The 19,745-nt window shown below is 45.5% G+C and overlaps 1 pseudogene; it reads right to left on the minus strand.

Annotated features, from left to right (window-relative positions):
* Nucleotides 1-8,633: 8,633 nt before the first annotated feature.
* On the minus strand, nucleotides 8,634-18,759 carry LOC137206536 (histone H1.8 pseudogene; annotated as a pseudogene).
* Nucleotides 18,760-19,745: the final 986 nt, after the last annotated feature.

Genomic DNA, 19,745 nt, shown 5'->3' on the forward strand with positions numbered 1-19,745 from the left:
TGATCCATTGACTAGGCATTTCTGCCGTGCCTAGTACGTGCCAAGCACTGATTAGGAACTGAGAGTACAGTGCTGAACAAGACAGTTGTCATGGAACTCAGACTCATGGGGAAGGCCTGATAATACACAAGCTGGTTAAATATTAAACAGGCTCATTTTGAGTTAGTGATAAATTCTACCCAGGAAAAGATGTGGCAGATCTATATGAAGTGGGTAGGTTAGCACTGGATCAGATAGAGAAAACATTCTGGAGAGACGACATTGAGCTAAGGCCTGAATAATGAGAAGAAGCAAGGTCAAAAATAGATCTGTGGGTAGACTATTCCTGGGTGAGGAAAGAGCATATGTAAACTCTTAAGAGTGACAAAGTGAGAGAGTGGCATGGACATATATACACTACCAAACGTAAGGTAGATAGCTAGTGGGAAGCAGCCTCATAGCACAGGGAGATCAGCTCGGTGCTTTGTGACCGCCTGGAGGGGTGGGATAGGGAGGGTGGGAGGGAGGGAGATGCAAGAGGGAAGAGATATGGGAACATATGTATATGTATAACTGATGCACTTTGTTATAAAGCAGAAACTAACACACCGTTGTAAAGCAATTATACCCCAATAAAGATGTTAAAAAAAAAAAAAGAGTGGATGAAGGTCAGACACCCCACGGAGCAGAAGACCTCCTGTGTGTCTGGATCATAGTGGGAGGTGGTGGCTTGGATTTAGGTTGGAGAGATAGGCAGGACCTGCTCGTGCAGGGGTTTTCAGACCATGCTAATGAGACTTCGTGTGTTCTAAGTCCATGGGAGCCAGTGAAGGATTTTATGCATGAGGTGAGGTACCTGCCTGTATTTCTGGAAGAGTGCAGTGGTGGCTGTATGAAGGATAGATTGTAGGTTGTGCAGTAGAGAAAAAAACACTAGAGAAGACAGAGAGCATTGAAGTATTCTAGGTTAGATATAGTTGTTTGGATTAGAAGTGTGCAGTAGAGATAGAGGAAGTTGGACAATTTTGGTGTCAATTTTGGAGGTAGAATGAGATGAAGTTGTTGATGGATTGGATGTGAAAAGTAAGAGAAGGAGAGGGATTGAAGAGGATTCTAAAGTTTTCAGTTTGAAAAACGCAGAGAGATGGTGGTATCATTTCAGGAGCTGGGGAGGCCGAACAAAGAATTAGATTTGAAGCAAAAATGAAGAGTTCACGCAAGCGGGAGGCGATGTGGGGACATATGTATATGTGTAGCTGATTCACTTTGTTATAAAGCAGAAACCAACACACCATTGTAAAGCAATTATACTCCAATAAAGATGTTAAAAAAAAAATGAAGAGTTATCCTTGACCATGACAGTTGCTATCCAGATAGAGATGACAAGCTCATCGTTGAATATATGAATCTAGAGTCAGACACGCAGTCTGAACTCGAGCTATAGATTTTAGCTTCAACAGCACATACATGTTATTTAAAGCCACAGGGCAGGAAAAAAGGAGAGGTGAGCCCTGGATTCCTGGTGTGTTTAAACCTGTCTGCTGAACTCAGATTCGTGCATCTAAATGCATACCCAGCCTGTCCACCTGGATGCTGAGTAGGAATCTCAAGCTTAACATGTCCAAACCAGACGTCTTGACATTCCCCCTAAAACTGTTTGACCCGTGATCATCTTCACCTCAGTTAATGGCAATCCATTTCTCCAGCATCTCAGACCAAAATTTTGAGAAATTCATATATATATATGTATATACACATATGTAGTAGTATATACACACATATAATAAACATGTAGTATATTATTCATAAATATCATATATATATGAATTTTATGCTTGTGGTACTGAGCTCTTATATTCAGAAACTCTCGTCATTTTGTGCAAGGTTTTAAAGAACAGGATTAAATATCTTATGAATAAAACTTACTGAAAAAATTACAGTTATGTCTTCATATTTCAGCTGATTAATGTTTACATGTCTCACAGATCATGATGGCTTCATTCTATCATGAAGTAATATTCCAAGACATGACAGGCCCTGAGGGTGAGGGAAAAATTATTGACATTTCTCTCTCTCTCTCTCTCTTTCGCTCTCTCTCTCTCTCTCTCTCACTTCACTCACAAACCATCAGGGAATCCTGCTGGTTCTGCCTTTAACATCTATCCAGAATCTGACCACTTCTCACCACCTCTGTTTACAACACTGCACCAAGCCCCAGTATGTCTACCCTGTCTCGTCTGATCATCTGTATGGTCTCCTAACTGGTCTCCTACGTAAATCACATCTTGATCACTCGTCTACTGAAAACCCACCAGTGGCTTGCCATTTCACTCAGAGTAAAACCTGCAGTGCTCATAACGGCTTTCCAAGACCCTGCATCATTTTGTTCTCATGAGCTATTGGATGTCATCGTCTACTTCAGCTTCACTTGTCTCCTTGCTGTTCTTCATTCTATCCAGCCATGTTTCTGCCTCAGGGTCTTTGCACTTGCTGTTTCCCAAATAGGACACTCTTTCCCCAGATATCTGCATGGCTTGTTCCCTCACTGCCTTCGAGTATTTGCTCAAGTATTGTCCCCCTCCCCTGCTGGCGCTCCTTATTTCCTATTTTTAATGTATTATGTATCATCTTTTATCATAGTGTGTAATTGTATTTGTTTTAATTTTTCGATTGTCTATGTCCCTCTGCTGGAGTGTAAGCTTCCTAAAGACATACTTTTAAAATCTGTTTTATTTACAGATGAATTCCAAGTATCTAGAGTAGGCACAGAATAAGAAACAATAAATCTTTGTTGAATTAATGAGAAATGTAAATTCCTAGAAGACACCTGAGTGTTTTTTCTTATTGATCTTTAGTTGTTTTTAAATCTCTGCTTAACTTAATCTCGATTTTTATTCTCCTTCTGCAGGAGCTTTCTCTAGGTTTGTTCAACAATAGACTACTTAAGGTGGGGGGTATCAAAAAGTTCTTGATCTCATTTCTAGTTCTTGAGCCATTTAAGGAAAAACTGGCTGCACTGCAGGTTGTTATTTTTTTTCCCCTCCTGCTGCTGTTGCTGGATAAGACTCACTTTATGAAATGGGCCATGTGATGCAGTAAACCAGAGCTCAGTGGCCACTAACTTCCTATGTCCGTGATTTGAATAAATACTTTTTCTCTATAAAAGAGAGGCTCATCCCCTCCAAGTACCAGGACGAAGCAGGATAGAGGACGGCTTCTTCGAGTCAGGCAGACCTGAGTTTCAAACACAGCTTTCAGTTCCCTCTTGGGGGATCTGTACACGGTTCAGCTTCTCTGAAAACACGAAAGAAGTTAATGCGATTGAGATAATCAACGTGATGTTTCTGGCACAGTACGTGTTGCGTGGTAACCACTCAGTTAATAAAAACAAGTACTTATTTTCCCTTTTGGTTTGATATCACTTTCCTTTCCAAGTCAGAATGAAAATAGGAGATGGAAACTCTTGTCTTAAGGGTGAGTTGGGCCAACTCTCTACATTTGCCAAAGAGGTATTTTATCTTATTTGTTCAATCAGAAAAGAATACCTTTGTCGGTGAGCTTATTCCATTGTAAACACCATTGCTCTTCTGCTCAGGCTACAACTGAATGATTCTCTCCATTCTGAACACGTGCATGTGGAATTTTGGATGTCAGTGTACCTTATTTTCTCAAAAATGCCATCTTGAGAGAATCTACCTTTTGGGATCTATCAAGTCCTGATTCAGCATTTAGTTATCCATACCAGCAATTTGATTTCTGCAAATAAATTTCGGAGCCCTTTTTTTTTTTTTTTTTTTTGCGGTACGCGGGCCTCTCACTGTTGGGGCCTCTCCCGTTGCGGAGCACAGGCTCCGGACGCGCAGGCTCAGCGGCCATGGCTCACGGGCCCAGCCACTCTGCGGCATGTGGGATCTTCCCAGACCGGGGCCCTGCATCGGCAGGCGGACTCTCAACCACTGTGCCACCAGGGAAGCCCCCGGAGCCCTTTTTAAATGGCTGTGTGCTTGTGTAAATATCCTCCGAGGCAATAAGACTGAATGTTTGCATCCCTGAGCTCAGAAGGCTGAGCAGGCATGTTGCAGGGAAATTACCAGCCTAGTGCCAGGGCTCAGAACTCAGGAGTAGTTTAGGGAGATGCCCTGGTATCAGCGGTGAAATGTGGAAGAGCTATAACACAATTTTAAGAGAAATTCCAGCTTTATCCTTCCTTCACTTATTTATCCAACAAGCATTCATCAAATGACTGACATATACTGTCTTTTTCTGGGTGCTGGGGACACAAGCGATAGTGGTAGTAGAAGTAGAAGCAGCAGCAGCAGTAGTCGGAATAGCTACCAGTTTAAAAAAAACTGAGCACCTGTGGTGGACCAGGTACTCTACCTGGGACTTCATGGCTGTCAGCTCATACTCTGAAGACAATTTTCTTTTTGCAGCAGCCGGTCATTTCTTCTGGGAATGAATCTCACCAGAGCATATTATTTTTCTCGTGTTGGGAAAGGGAGGGCGTGGCAAGTTCAAGAAGGACTGCTATACTGGATTGATAGGCTGAATGTAGAAGTCACAAGTGAGAGACTTGGGGATGCCACACCTCTTTCCCTAGAAGGGTAAGAAATAGAAATGCACAGCTGATGGTGTCTCTGATAAAGTAACCCCAGCTCACAGGTGAGTGGTCCCTAGGATAGTAATGATGGAGTTACTGCTTAGTGAAGGAAAGGACAATTGTTACTTGTTCTTGGTATGCTAACAGGGAAGATATGATTTCCTCATATATTATAAAACTGTCACTGCATTGCCCTGGCAGAAATGAATGTTGGTTTTGGTGAGGGTGCAAGCTTCCCAGGGAACTAAGGAGAAAAATCTAATGCTAGTGGGAAGAACGAATTAGCATTGGGGCATCCACAGCCTTCTCTTCTTGTTGGATCCAGCACTATCTCTCCTCATTTGGAGCTGTCAAATTCAGCAGATGAGAGCCTTGATTTGACCTTAACGCATGGCTGAGTTCCAAAGTATGCAAGATTCAAGAATATGGAAATACTGAAACTTTGTCCTCCGTTTTGGAAGAGTGTGGCTTCCATAGAGCTCAGGGTTGGGGCACTGAGTTGGAAGGCTTAGAAAAGGAGTCCCCAGAAAGACGTCATTGTGGATTAAGGAGAGATAATGGGAAGTAAGGCTAGGGATACAGTCATATGGGAAACATCCTTCTGAAGGCTCAGCCCTTCCTCACTTAGTGTGACTATAGGTAACAGGTGTGAGACTAAGTGACAACTTGGGGCATCTTACATGAAGGCTCTGCAAAGTTTACTTGACCTTTCATTCATTCATCAACCTTGTGCTCAGCCCCAGCTACGGGTCAAACACTGCATGGTGGCAGTCCAACCAGTCATGGTTCTTGGCATCGTAGGGCTAATGTTTTGGTGACGGGAAGAAAGAATAAACAAATTTGTGAGTAAATAAGAGAATTACAAATTGCGATAAGTTCTAGGAAGGAAATAAGGCAAATGATGGCTTTAGATAAGGTGCCTGTGGAGAGCTTCATTGAAGAGTCATTTGGGTGGAAAACTGAGAGATGAGAAGGAGCCAGTGTACAAAGGACTGGGGACAGAGGGAGAGGAGGCAGGAGAGTGAGGGCAGAATTCTTTTGAAATTCGGAGCAGTAATTCTCAACCTTGGCTGCCCTTTGGAATCTCTTGAGAGCACTTAGAATTTACTGAGGCCTGGTTCCCATCTCCAAGAGACTGTGATCTCACTGGTCTGGGGTTGGTCCTGGGAATTTATATATTTTAAAACCTAGCCCCCACCCCGGTGATTCTAAAGTGCAGCCAGGTTTGCAAAACCCTGGCTTAGAGGAAGAGAAAGGAGCAGGTATGGCTGGAACCCAGTGAGGGGGGAGAAAAGAGACAAGAAGAGGTAAAAAAAGAGGGCAGACTGTAGATCATTCAGGGCCTTGGAGGTTGTTATAAGGAGTTTGATTTTAGACAGTCAATTAAATTTATTCGTTTCTACTGTAGCAGTGTGTGTGTGTGTGTGTGTGTGTGTGTGTGTTGGCTGGGGAAGACTGAAAACCAGGAAATACATGAGAGGGGTCAGTATCTACTCTCTGACTGTCCTGCCAAAGTCGTCAGAAGAGAGGAAGATGAAGGAATGACAGCTGTCTCAGACCCCAGAGGGATGAAAGCCAGGTTGCTGCCGCTGAGGCAACTCCTAAAGCTTAAATGACAGACTGGATTTCTTGATATCTCCCCGATGAATATACTGGCAGAAAGTGGAGGGGCAAGTTACCAAGAGATTAGTGAGGATTACTGCAGGGGAGGCATGGGAATTTATTCTCCAGGACTAAGAATGAATAGGGACCTGGGGTGATGCCATCCCATCCAGGTGCCTCAGAGTCCCTCGCTACCTGAGAATGGTCCACGGACCAGCGACACCAGCATCCCATGGAGCTGCAGACACCCCAGGACTGCTGACTCCAAAGCTGCATTCTGACAGGATCCCCATGTAATTCACGTGCATTTAGAAGCTTGGGAAACGCTGCTTTAGCTGTTTCCTGTCAAGGCTCAGCTCAGCCCACCCAGGGCAAAAATTCAAATCCAGCTGCCACTCTTCCCTTACTTATTCCAGGTCTGGCTACTTCCTTCCATCTCCGTGATTTCTCTTTCCTGCCACCGGTAAAGGCCCATCCTCTCTCTCCCCTCTGTGTTCCTCTTCCCCAAATTGTAGTTACCTTCTCTCACCTGCTCACCTACTGTCTCTGCTTCCATCTCCAACTAATTGTCTCTGTCTTTCTTTTCGTGAGTACAGATAGAGGACTTGGCAAAGCCCTTCCACACGCACTATTTAGCTGATCCCACAGCAGCTTTGCTTCTCTCCAGTTTACAGATGAGGCCACTGAGGCTGAGGGAGATTAGACCACTTGCTCAAGGTCACACAGTAGCAAGTAGGGGCCCCGGACTGAAGCAAGATCTGTCGGATTCTGAAGCCTATGCTCTTAATAATGAAGAAACACAGCTCTCTGCATGAACAATTTTATTGATTTTCCTATAGGATATGCTCATTCCTTCTTCTGAACCTCTGCATAGCATTCTGTACCTGTGGCAGAAGAATATTTATGAGATATTCACCATTGGTTCTCCCCTGATGTCTCTTCTGTCCTATACCTTACTTCTCAAAATTAAAGAGAAAGAGAAAGAGAAAGAGAGGCTTAGTATTGCATTTAATACCTCAGGCTGGCAAACAGAAATAACCTGCTGGTTCTGGCTTTTGCATTCAAAAAGCCTGAACTTTCTGGGGAGAGAGGATTTAGAAGACAGGCTATATTTGCAGGATCTAAGAAGCAGGAGAGGATGGTGGACGCACTGTGCCTTGCCCTGGGCTGGGATAAGGAGAGGAGCCATGTGAGAGAGGATGACATAGCTCAAAGGCAACCCCTGTGCCTGGATTCTCAATAGAGCATCCGTTTGGAGAACCAGAGACCTCAGAGAGGTCTGGGGGTCCGTCTTGGAAGTTGGGACCAGAAGCAGCCTTTTCACGATCCCATTGCTCCTTGGTGCAGAGTAATAACAGAGAGAGCCACGGGTGTGAGTGGGAGCGCGAGGTTTCCCAGCAGCAGCCTCCATGGACCAGCAGCTGAGGGTAGGGCCGGATGATGGATGAACCAGGAGATACTCGCCCACCTGGTGAAGAATCTCAAGAAGCCAGTTGCCCCAGACTCTGTGTCCATGACGTCCAGAACCTAGAACAAGATTAAGCTTCCGCCACTTGGCAAGAATGGAAACACAAAAGAGAAAATTAGTTCAGTTGGTAAGAAAATGATTCTATTTCTTTGCAACTGAGTTTGAGGACAGAGAGTTGTGCCCACCTCCAGCCTCTCCAGAGGCGGGCACTGTCTTTCCCTGGCCCCGTGTCCTGCCCAGCTCTGGGATCGGATCTGCAGCTTCTGCAAGCCCTGCCCCCTGGGCCCAAGGTCTTTGGAAAGCAGCTCAGGGTCTCCCCAGAGCCCTCCTCTCTTCCTCGATCCAGGGCATTGCACAGATCTCCCTGCTTCCCTAGGGAAGGCGGGGCCTCCCTCAGTGCTCCTGCATAATTGGGACGATGCGCAGGAAAATTAAAAAGGTCATTAATCACCGTGGAGCCCAAGGCAGCTCTCCGGGACCTATTCTTCATGATGATTAATGGGAGGCATCTCCTCCCCACTCCTCGATTCATTTTCCTGCCACCATTCACTCACTTTCCTTTGCTGTGTCCTCTTCGTCCCCGTCTGACAGAACAGGGGTTTCTGGAGACCACCCACTCAGGGTCAGGTCTTTCCTGGCTGTCTTCATTGCCACCAGACCTGGAGTGGACCCAGGGCGAGCCCCCCGATCAGACGCACAGCTGACAACCCTGGGCAGGTCACTTCATCTGGGGGAGCCTCAGCTGCTTCATCAAGAAAATGTGGGCGCACATAACAATTGACTTGCAGGTTTGTGAAGATGAAACGGGAAGATGCTCATAGCAGTGCCAGATATGCTCCCTGGACGAGAGTGAGGCTGCCTAACGTGTTAACGTCTCTCTCCCGCTTTTATTGTTATTTTTATTGCTCTGATGAGTATTGCTGTCCTTCAGTGCTCTTGCTGTCCTTAATCACTAGGAAGGACTGAGGGTAGATCCAGGGGATCTCACTGCTCTTTGATGAGGCTGATGACGATGAGACGTTTCCTGGGTGCTAGTACCAACAACTCTACATGGATTATTTCACTCAAACACGTCAACAACCCTGAGAGGCACACATTATTAGGCCCATTTTACGCATAAGAAAACATGTTCAAAAAGGGAGAGTAACCAGCTCCAAGTCACACAGCTAATAAACAGCAGAGGAGGAACTTACACCCAATTCCATCTGATGCCAGAGCCTGTGTTCTTCTGAGAACCAGACACACCAGCTGTCCTTTCTCAGGAGCTGCGTGCTTCTTCCTTGTCTCTTCTTTTCCCAGCCTCCAGATGGGGCTGCCCTTTCCCCGCAGGACTAGCCAAGTTCAGGTCATGCTCGAATAGCCTCTTCTTCTCCTTTTGTTTGCCAGTTAAACTCCCACTCGGTTTGCTGCTGCTTAAGATAAGCTGCTCCTTCTGCCCACTGCTGCATTGAGCCCAGGGTCTCGCTCTGACCAGCCCCCAATCAAGAGACACTTGATTTTCCTGAAGAAAACTATATCCTGGGGCGTTCGAGTGAATGTATAAGGAAAGAGCAGATCCTGTCAAGTTAAAGCATGGCGAAGGACATTTCCGAGGCTGGCAGAAATGAAGCAATGTTACCCTGTCAAATACAAAATCTTGGAGAGGGGTGGAAAACATTGGAAGACCAAGATGGAATCATGGTTCTGTTGTTGACTTGCTGGGTGAACTTGGGCAAGTCACTCTCCTCTAGGGTGGGTTCCTTAGCACAATTACAGGGTGAAAGTAGATCCTGAAAGTTTAAAGGTGGAGCTAAGATGCTGGGATGGGGGGAGAATTTGCACAAGAGGAAGGGTGTTGGAGGAGAGAAGACTTGAGAGGGAAGGGGCCAACGCTTTGGCCTCCCCTGGCCTTCTGCAAGACACCCATTGTGAGAGACCAGATCTCAGGCGGCGTGGATGTCTCAGGGAGAACTCAGGAGACTTAATGGGGAGCTGTGTAACAGTAGGAAGGAAGATGAAAATATAATGATAACCATGAAAGTATCAGTGAGGGTATTAAAGGTATTGGGGAACATTTATTAAGGAACAATTATGTGCCATTGTTTACCATAACCCTATGAAACAGCTACCAACTAGCATCTTCGTGTCACAGAGGAGAAACCTGGGGTGCAGAGGGGTTGGGTCATTTACGCAAGAACACGTAGGGAGCGACTGGCAAAGCCGGGTCTTGAACCCTTGTCTTTTCAACTCTAGAGTCAAAGCTCTTAGTGCCCACGCTTGGCTGGGATTCACCACAGTGTCGTGTGGATCTGGTATCCGGTGGCCCAGGGAGTCCTGGGTACCTGGGTGCATAGAGGCTTTCTCTATATCCACAGCTGCTACCTCAGTTTGCCTGCTTAGAAAACCAGTCCACCTGAGTACCTGGGACCAGCTACATAATATTATGGGGCTCAGTGAAAAATGAGAATACAGGGCCCTTTGTTTAAAAATCATTAAACATTTTTTTTTGTGTGTGCAGTACGCGGGCCTCTCACTGCTGTGGCCTCTCCCGTTGCAGAGCACAGGCTCCGGATGCGCAGGCTCAGCGGCCACGGCTCACAGGCCCAGCTGCTCCGCGGCACATAGGATACTCCCGGACCGGGGCACAAATGCGCGTCCCCTGCATCGGCAGGCGGACTCTCAACAACTGCGCCACCAGGGAAGCCCTAAAGATCATTAAACATTTTAAAGTAGCAACAGCAGAGCACTTAACTGAGCATGAGGTCCTTCTGTGCTCAGGGCCCTGTGTGACACTTACCTGGCCCCAGCACCCATTCCCAGCACACTCTTCCCAAAGGCAGGACTCTGTCCCCCGTACCCTTGGTTACTCTCTGGCTCTTCCTCAGAATGGAAAGTTTAGATCCCTCCCTCCCTTAATGGTCCCTGCACCTCTGTCCTGGGCTGGTTTCCATGAACTCATCTAGGTGTTTGCAAGATGCCAAGTAAGGGCTGTCAACTGTCTGCTGCTCCATAGGCCACTGGAATAAATTACTCTCCCTTCATGCCTGTGACTGTCCATTCCTAACCCGGAAGAAATGTTCCAGAATATAAGCAAGTGCTAAAGGCCTCCTCTAATTAGCTGGCTGGTGGTTAACGGGGGACTTCACCGGGCAGAGCCTTCTGGTGGTCGGTGCGTAATTACCATGGAAACATTCACGCCACCCTCAGTGCTTCGCTCAGCCTTTTTCCCCGGGGAGTAGACATTGCTTGGCAAAAGCTGCATCTGGGCTATTGACATTGTCCGTGAGAGAAATAAATGGACAATTAGAAGCAAAACAGGTTGAGAAGCAAGGCTTGTTGGAGCAAAGTTTTACCCGCATCCATCCTGGGGCCTAATTGATGCTGTAGTCCCTGCATGAGAGGAAATCATTGGAAGGTGATGGATTCAGTTTGGATGGTCCTGTTTTGTTAAGCTCAAGGACAGGGAAAAATGCCTAATTAGGAGCCAGACTTTCCTGTCTTTTAGAGGCAGCTGCTGGGTTGGCCAGGAGATATAAAGACTTTTATTTCTTTTTCCATTTTTATACACAAATATTTATTTATTCTCTCCATCAGTGGAGTGAAGCCCCACTCTCACTGTGTAAGTGGGATCAAAAAAAATTTAATCTTGTAAAATGCAGAATCATTTTCTTGTGAAGGTTACTGAATGAGAACAGGGGTTGGATGAAGTGTGAGAGCTGGGTTAGTCAGGTTGGGCTGGGCTCTGCTGAAGTAACAAATAAACCCTAACATTTCATCTGGCTTAACACAATAAAGGTCATTGAGGGGGTCATGCCAAGTTCAACTGTGGCCAGGCAGCTTTTTATATCACGTTCCTATGCCACCCGAACACGTGGACTTCAAGTTGCTGCAGGAGGAGAAGAGAAGGGTGGAGGAAGTACCACACAGGTTCTTAAAGGCCATGGGGCAGAAGAGACACATCTTGTTTTTCCTTGCAGTCCATTGGCTACATCGCTCTAACCTAATGACATGCGAGGCTGGGAAATACAGGGAGACCGTGGAATTTTGGTAGCACCAAATAAACATGCCACCATATTGCATTTAAAGAACTAGTCAAAAATGCAAGCCCTTTTGGAGAATGTGAATAGAGAGACCAACAGCTCCTGGGTCCACACCACCTTCTTTTACCTGGCTCTGCTTCCAAGGGTCACATTAAATGTCATACCAAAGAGTGAAGACACTATCCTCCTTCCTAGAAAGCCTTTTCCCACTGCCTGGGCTGTCGTTTGCTGGTTTTCCACCTACACCCTGGGAACCAGGACTGTGTCCAATGCACTCCCACCCAGGCTCCCTTGCTTCTGCATCCAAAGGCCAAAAAGACAGAGTTAGAACAGGAAGGAGAGCTTGGACTGGCCAGTTCTAGAGGGGACAGCACCCAAAAGGTTGAGAGAAAAGGGAAGATATCTAGAAAGGCCTCACAAAGGAGGGCACATCACACCAGAATTTTGAAGAGTGAAGGATGCATTCACTCATTCATTTATTCATTCATCATTCATTCACTTATTCATCCATTCACTGACTGGTGCCTGCAGGGACTAAATGAGACCACCTTTGCTCCCTAGGGATATAGGCTCGAGCAAGCAGTGGGCACAAAGCAGAATTAAGATGCAATAAATGTCTTCAGAAATGCATAAAGGACTGCGTGGACTCTGGAGAAGGAAAAAGGAAATTCTCTGTGAACCAGAGGTATCCAGGAAGGCCTGTGGTGGAAGTGAAATTTGACTTGTATCTTGGAGAATGGATATTAATATTAATTTATGTTAGTGTTAACTTCAGGGTTGTATTAGAGATATTTTATTGCACAAGGCATACACATTTGTGGTTAAAAATGTAGAAGACAACAGATAAGTGAACTAAACAAAAGAAGATTAGCCAACAACTGTTAATATTTTGACATCTATCTGCCTATCTACCTACCTATCTATCTATAAAGTATGGCCATTCTATGGATATTCTTTTATGATCTACTTTTTATTTTATAATATAGTAATCAATTCTGTATTAATAAATGCAGATGTACATTATCATTTTAAACAGGTGAATCATATTGTAGGAATATACCTTCCTTTCTTTAATCAATCCTCTATTGTTGGATATTTACATGGCTTGAGATTTTTTGTCATTATAAATGCAGTTGTGATTAAGATCTTTGTAAATGAATCTTTGTGCAGTGGTTTGCTTAGGAAAAAATTGAGTGTGTTTTCAGTCGCTAAGGATTTGAGGCTTGACATGAAGGATGTTCTTGGCAGAAGACTCAGAGAAGACAGAGGCATAGAATCGGGAGCGCACGAGCAGATAACAGGAGCCACGATGCACAGTTAACTGCAAGCCTACGGTGTGCCAGCCACTGTGCTATAAGCCTTCACATACACCACCCTGTGCAATCTTCATAAGAACCACTTGAGGAGTATTGGGCTATTCCCATCTTACCGATGAGGAAACTGAAACACAGAGAGGTTAAGTTACCTACTCAGGGTCACACAGTAAATAACTGAGTTCGTGAGACCCCAAAGCTCAGGCTCAGTTCACTTAGTAAGTGGTAATCAAGGTTATCACGCTGGTCAGTTAGTAATGATGGCTCTCTTTTGGCCTTCACACCATTACTTAGGTAGACATGTGAAAAAAAATGGCACGAAGGCTCTCGTGTCTTCAGGCGGGCACAGGCGCCAGTGAAGACTAACAAGCCTTCATTGCTTTCTCATCAGGATGGGTGATGTCAGCAAAACTTCATGCTTGGAAATATATTGTTTTGAACTTGGCAACCTGTAAGCTGGGTTGCCATGGTTACCAGAGGGCCCTGGGGAAAGATGAACATAAAGGGCGGGCTTGAAACACAGTCAAGTCCTTCCCCTCCAGCCCCACTCTTAGCTGGTGACAGTCTTTGACAGACCCTCACGTGCCCAGGGAACCCCACACCACCATATTCATGCACAACCAGGTTGACTACTCCAGTCTTTTCAGCATGTAATAGCTGTTAATATTTATGGGACACAGTGGGGAAGCACTTCATGTGGATAATCTTTTTTAATCTTTCCCAAACCATACACGATATGTGTTGCTGTTATTGCTATCTTACAGGTGAAGCCACAGAGAAGTTAAAAGACTCGCTCGGATGTCACACAGCTAGCAAATGGCAGTCTGGCTCCAGAGCAAGTGCTCATAAATAGCTCATCCTGGGGCTTCCCTGGTGGCGCAGTGGTTGAGAGTCCGCCTGCCGATGCAGGCGACACGGGTTCGTGCCTCGGTCCGGGAGGATCCCGTGTGCCGCGGAGCGGCTGGGCCCGTGAGCCATGGCCGCTGGGCCTGCGCGTCCGGGGCCTGTGCTCCGCAGCGGGAGAGGCCACGACAGTGAGAGGCCCGCGTACCGCAAAAAAAAAAAAAAAAAAAAAAAAAAAATAGCTCATCCTTGCTAGAGCCAAGATCTTTAGGAAGTCACAGCAAACAACATCTCCAGGCGTCTTGTTGGTACCTAGCTTCTAAAAATTGCTGAAGGGAATATGGGTTCTTAGAAAGGCCATAAAAGGTTTTAAGCAAGAAAGATATGGGGCATTAGCAGGGCTGTCCTAAAACTACTAGATAAATAGAAGCAACAAAAGGAAGTACAAATTCAAATGTTCCCAGGCATCCAAGCAATTAGGCTTAAGGTCATCGTGAAAATCCCAGCAGGCAACGCAGGATGGCAAGGAGTTCTAAAGATCAATGTTTACTCTACTTCAATAAAATTAAATTAAATTAATAAAAATAAAAACCACTCTGACTCTGATGCCCAAGCTCTTGGCATCAGGCTGCATGTCCACATCTCTAGACTCACCTGTCTCCTCCCCAACGATGCCCCATTTGTACCATTCTTGTTTTTGTTCTTCTCAGAGCTCCAAAGTGTTAAGAGAATTTGCAACTGTTTCATAGAACAGAAGAGGCCACAGAGCATACGATGTTAATTGGGCTTGTTTTGTGGAGAGGAACGCCTGTCTTGGTGTCAGGACACCATGTAAAAATGTGTTTTTATTCCACATAAATTAGCCTGTGTGTTCACCCCATGCTAGTGAAGGTCTGGGGGCCGAACGGGACTTGGCATTAACTCTGACCACGGAGATCACTCATTAGTATAAGCAGGGTCCCTGTCTGCATTTTCTTTTGTCTCTTTTCCCAGACCAGAGCAGAACACAGGGTCTAATTGGGAGGCAGATTGCAGAGCAAATGTGAGTGAGCTTTCTCTTCCCAAATACTTCTCTTTAGCCTTGTCTACACTAGCAGAGGAATAATCCAGGACAGGGTCAGGCTGCAGTGAAAGTAGGATGTAGGCTCGTAGTGCCTGCAAGCCAGAGACTTAGAAAAGTGTATTCATGGCATCTTGGAAACTCAATTCAGAGAATCTTAATAATGGAGAGCTGTTTTAATCATAGATGCTCAGAATTACAGAGTCTTAGAATTTTACATTCTTAGAATTGTGGAAATAAAGATGCAGCCAGACATCAGGTTCACAATTGCCCTCCACCAGCCCGCATTTCAGCTAGGTTGGACTTTCCCCATTTCCTCAAATGGGCTTTTGTTTCCCTCCTCCTGCCAGCCCCTACTCCCTTTGTCTGACTAGTTCATGATCATCATTCATGTCTCAGCTGAGATATCACTCCCTCTTGGGGGCCTTTCTCTCCATCTGCACTAAGACAGGCCCCTAGGAGAGGAAAATGAAAGCAAGCCCCTCACCTTCCCTCATCATTCTCTTCTCCCCTGAATTGACTTAATGCTTCCCCAAGATCTCCCCCACTTCAGTAGTCTGCAAAGTCTTTCAACGGAAGGGTTTTAGCTCTTTCATTCACCCCCAGATCCCCAGTGCCAGGCACATGCCTGAGCCAGAGAAGATACTCAGTAATATCACTGTTGAATGAATGACTACATAAATGATCTTGGATTCTCTAGCTCTCAGGACTGGAAGGAACTTCAGTGTTAACCTTACTCACCTCCTTTCCCCAAGTCCTCTGCAGAATCCCCGACCAATAGTTGTTCTGCCTCTTCTTGAACTCCTGCAGAGAAGGGGAGCTCACCATCTCCAGGCAGGCGCAGCAATCCTTCCATTGTAGACAGGCTCATATTACGTACCCTGTGACATTACCTCCCTACCCCGGATGTAACTCCTGGCACGACGTAGCACAGAGAAGAGCAGACTTGCAGTCCCAAAGAGCTCAATGGCAAGAATGATTCCGCAAAGGCTTATAACAGATGCCTCACACTGGCAAACTGGTGACGTAAGAGTTGTATTTGACATAGAGTCTGACTTTCTAGTTCCATGATTTCAAAAAGCTAAACTTCTTTGAAAGTATAATACAGATACAGAAAAGGGCACATATCACGAGGGTACAGCTCAGTGGACTCGCATAAAGTGAGCTCAATTGTGCAACCAGCCCAGAGGAAGAAACAGGACAGGACCAGTGCCTACTGCCCCCTCTGGTCACTCTCTGCAAGGTCCTGCTCTCTTGACTTCACGTTGATGGAATCCTGCGGATGTATTCTGTTGACTATTCAACATTCTAAGATTTGGAAGAATCTACACTGAAATCTGGCAACACTGCACCCCCAGTTCCTTATGGCAGCTGTGGCTGGGTCTGAATGACAGCTACCCTTTTATGTGGTGCACATGCTGTGCAACCGGTCCCAGGTCTCACCACTCCCATCCCGGGTGCACCTGACGCGCTTCCCTTTGCTCGCCCCTGTAGGCATTCAATATTTTCCAATTATTGCCCAATTATTTTTTCCTAGTTGTTGGCACCTCTAGTAGCTACATGATTTCATATGCGGAAGGCTTGTGGTGGAGCAGAACAACGTTTTTGCTTTGGAAATAGATAGACATGAGTTGGAATCCTGATTTGTTACTAACTGGAGGGTCTACCTAGCATAAGGCTTCAGAACATGAGCTCTAGTGCCAGATAGCTGGGTTCAGGTGGGTTTCAGTATGATCTTGGGCAAGTTACTTCACCTCTCCCTGCCTCTGTTTCATCTGTTAAGTGGACAAAACAATGGTCCCTACTTCACAGTGTTGATATGAGGGATACATGAGTTCATGCTTGTAAAGCACTTTGAACAGTGAGTCCTGGCACATGAGACATGTTTGTTAAACAGTTAAATAGATACCCTTAAGTATGTTATGTCGCTCTTCAGAAACTCAGTTCAGTTACCTCATCTATAAAATGGGAGCAGTAATGCCAGCTACCCAGGTTTGTTGCTAGAATTCAATGAGAGAACCCATATTCAGGGGCTCCCACAGGTAGATGTCAAATGAATTTATTTATTCTCCTTCCACCAAGAGGTACCCATTTGACTTTGGTTTCCACATGAACAATAAACAGAACTATTCAGGACTTGGCTTTGTTTTGGTCTTGGTGGTCCTATGGCCACCTTACCATCCTCCCCTTCTGCCAATGCCCAGCCCTGGAATGGGGCTTAACAGCTTGGGTCTCTCTGCTTCTCTGGCTTTCTCCCCTTAAATATTCATGGCCATTCATGGCCTTTATTGTCACAGCTTCTTTATTAATATGTTTGAAGCTGAAGCTGGACATTTTTTTTCTGTCTTATTCATAGTTCATTTTTACATATACATTCCTTTTTTTAATGTTCTTTTCTCTTTCTGACTTACTTCACTTAGCATGATAATCTCTAGTTGCATGCATGTTGCTGCAAATGGCATTATTTTGTTCTTTTTTATGGCTGAGTAGTATTCCATTGCATATATGTACCACATCCACTCATCTGTGCATGGACATTTAGGTTGCTTCCATGTCTTGGCTACTGTGAATAGAGCCGCTATGAACATAGGGGTGCATGTGTCTTTTTGAATTATTGTTTTGTGTGGATATATGCCCAGGAGTGGGACTGCTGGGTCCCATGGAAAACAGTATGAAGGCTCCTCAGAAAGCTAAAAGTAGAATGACCATAGTTCATTTTTATAAGGCAAATCCTCAAACTTAAAATGTCCGTCTCTCTAAGGTTTCCATTTCAGGAGTTATTTTTCACGTTGTTCAGCGTTTTGACATGAAAGACCTGTTTTCAAGAGGAATCAAGCTGCTCTGAATGACATGTTATTCATTCATTAGTTCATTCACTCACTCATTCGTTCATTCATAAAACATACCTTAAGCGCCATGCTTGTTTTTTGGGGGGATAAAGTCTTTTTTGATAAATAGGTTAAATAGAATAAATAGAATGGTGGCTTGCTAGGGAATAAAAATGCAAGCAGAATCTCAGTCTTTCTCCACCCTGGCCTCTAGTTCTTGGCTTCTGCTTCCTACTGGGCACTTTGGACAGTGAGGCCTTGCTGGGCAAGTCAGGCCTTCTTGGGCCCTTGGGGGTCTCTATCTTCCTGGCCAGTGACACAAGCATCATCTTGGACCCACTGCCCTTAGGAGGAGCAGTAGCCTTGACTCTTGGCCTCCTCAGCTGCTTGGACAGTGACCTCTTTAAGGACCTTGGCTTCCCTCTTTTTTTGTGTGGGGAAACAGCTCCATTCTTGCCCTTGGTGACCGTGAGCTTTGAACTCTGACTCTCAGCTTTTGTTTTCCTGTGGGCCTTGGCATCTCAGCGGCTCCTTCTGCCTTTGACCTTTGACTTCCTGCCTGGTTCGTTGGCACTGGGAGGGGCCTGTGTAGCCTTGACTGGCCGTGGGGAGGCCTTTCTGGCCTGGCCCAGTTTTCCCTCTTGGTCTTTGGTCTGGCTACCTTTCCTGGGGGTCTTCTCCTTAGGTACTCCTGGTTTGGAGGCAGGCGCCCTCACCTCTGCTGGCTTCTTGAGTCCTCTTTTCACCTCACTGGGTTGGGAAGGTCCTTCTTTGCCTCAGTTGGTTTCTTGGGGCCCTTCTCCTCAGCCTCACTGGATCTCCTGGGAGCTGTCATGGTGGACGTCTTCTTGGGCTGAATTTTCCTTTTATTCTTGGGAACTAATTTGAAGCTGCTGGTGGCCCCCTTGGCCTTGGAGTTGATGGGCCTGAGGAAGAGGCCAAGGCCTGCTTCAGCATGTACTTGAACTGAATGCCTTCCACTGTCGGATGCTTCAGCAGGATGTAAACCCTGATGGTTGCACTGAGGTGCCCTGGCACTGCAGCCATGCCTAGCACCGGAAACTAGCCGTGTGGCATTTGGCCTCCATTATGGCTCAGACCCAGACCATAAGGATGATTCTACCATGGAGTTCGAGGAGGTCAAGGTGTCACTGGAGGCAAAGTTCCTGGGAGCCACTGCACAGGCAGATGTAGGTGGCCAACCCCCTCCCCCAGGCATCATCATATTGTTTTTAAGGAGCTAAAAAATCCAAATCCTTAGCATCTAAGTGACTCTGCTTCCATTAATCTTCACAACAGTACTTTGAGTGCATTGATAATCATAATACCGATTACTGACTAAGGGTGTACTCTATGCTGTGCATGGTACTGGGCATGTCATGCACAAACCATTCATCTCCCCAACAATACATCAAGGAAGGTGCAATCACGCCCTTTTACAGATGAGGAAACTGAGGCTATTACAAGGTTGCTCAATGAAGCAGTGAGCCCTCACGTCTCTATGGGCTAAATCCAAGATTACTGCTCTTTACACTTTAACTTTTCATCTTAGTCAGCAAGGACTTGGTTACCTAGGGCAGAGAACCAAGATTCCTATATCTAAACCAGCTGGGGCTTTATTGGGCCTGGGTTTGGGGCTCTTAAATTTTTAAAAGCATTTTATTAAGATGTCATTTATATATTGTCAAATTCACCTGCTTAAAGTGAATGATTTAATATGCTTCAGTATATTCACAGGGTTGTGCAACCATCATCGTAATAGAAGTTTAGAATATTTTCATTCCCTCTAAAAGATACCTCATACCTATTAGCAGTCAATGCCCACTCTGCATCTACCCTGCCCTCCATCCAGCCCTAAGCAACCTTTAATCTAGTTTCTGTGTCTCTAAATGTGCCTATTCCGGAAATGTCATATAAATGGAATCATACAAAGTATTAATCTTTTATGATTGGCTTCTTTCACTTATCCTAATATTTTCAAGAGTTATCAATTTTGTTGCATGTGTTAATACTTCATTTCTTTTTATTGACAA

Source organism: Pseudorca crassidens, chromosome 15 (assembly GCF_039906515.1).
Source record: "Pseudorca crassidens isolate mPseCra1 chromosome 15, mPseCra1.hap1, whole genome shotgun sequence".
Taxonomy (NCBI): Eukaryota; Metazoa; Chordata; class Mammalia; order Artiodactyla; family Delphinidae; genus Pseudorca; species Pseudorca crassidens.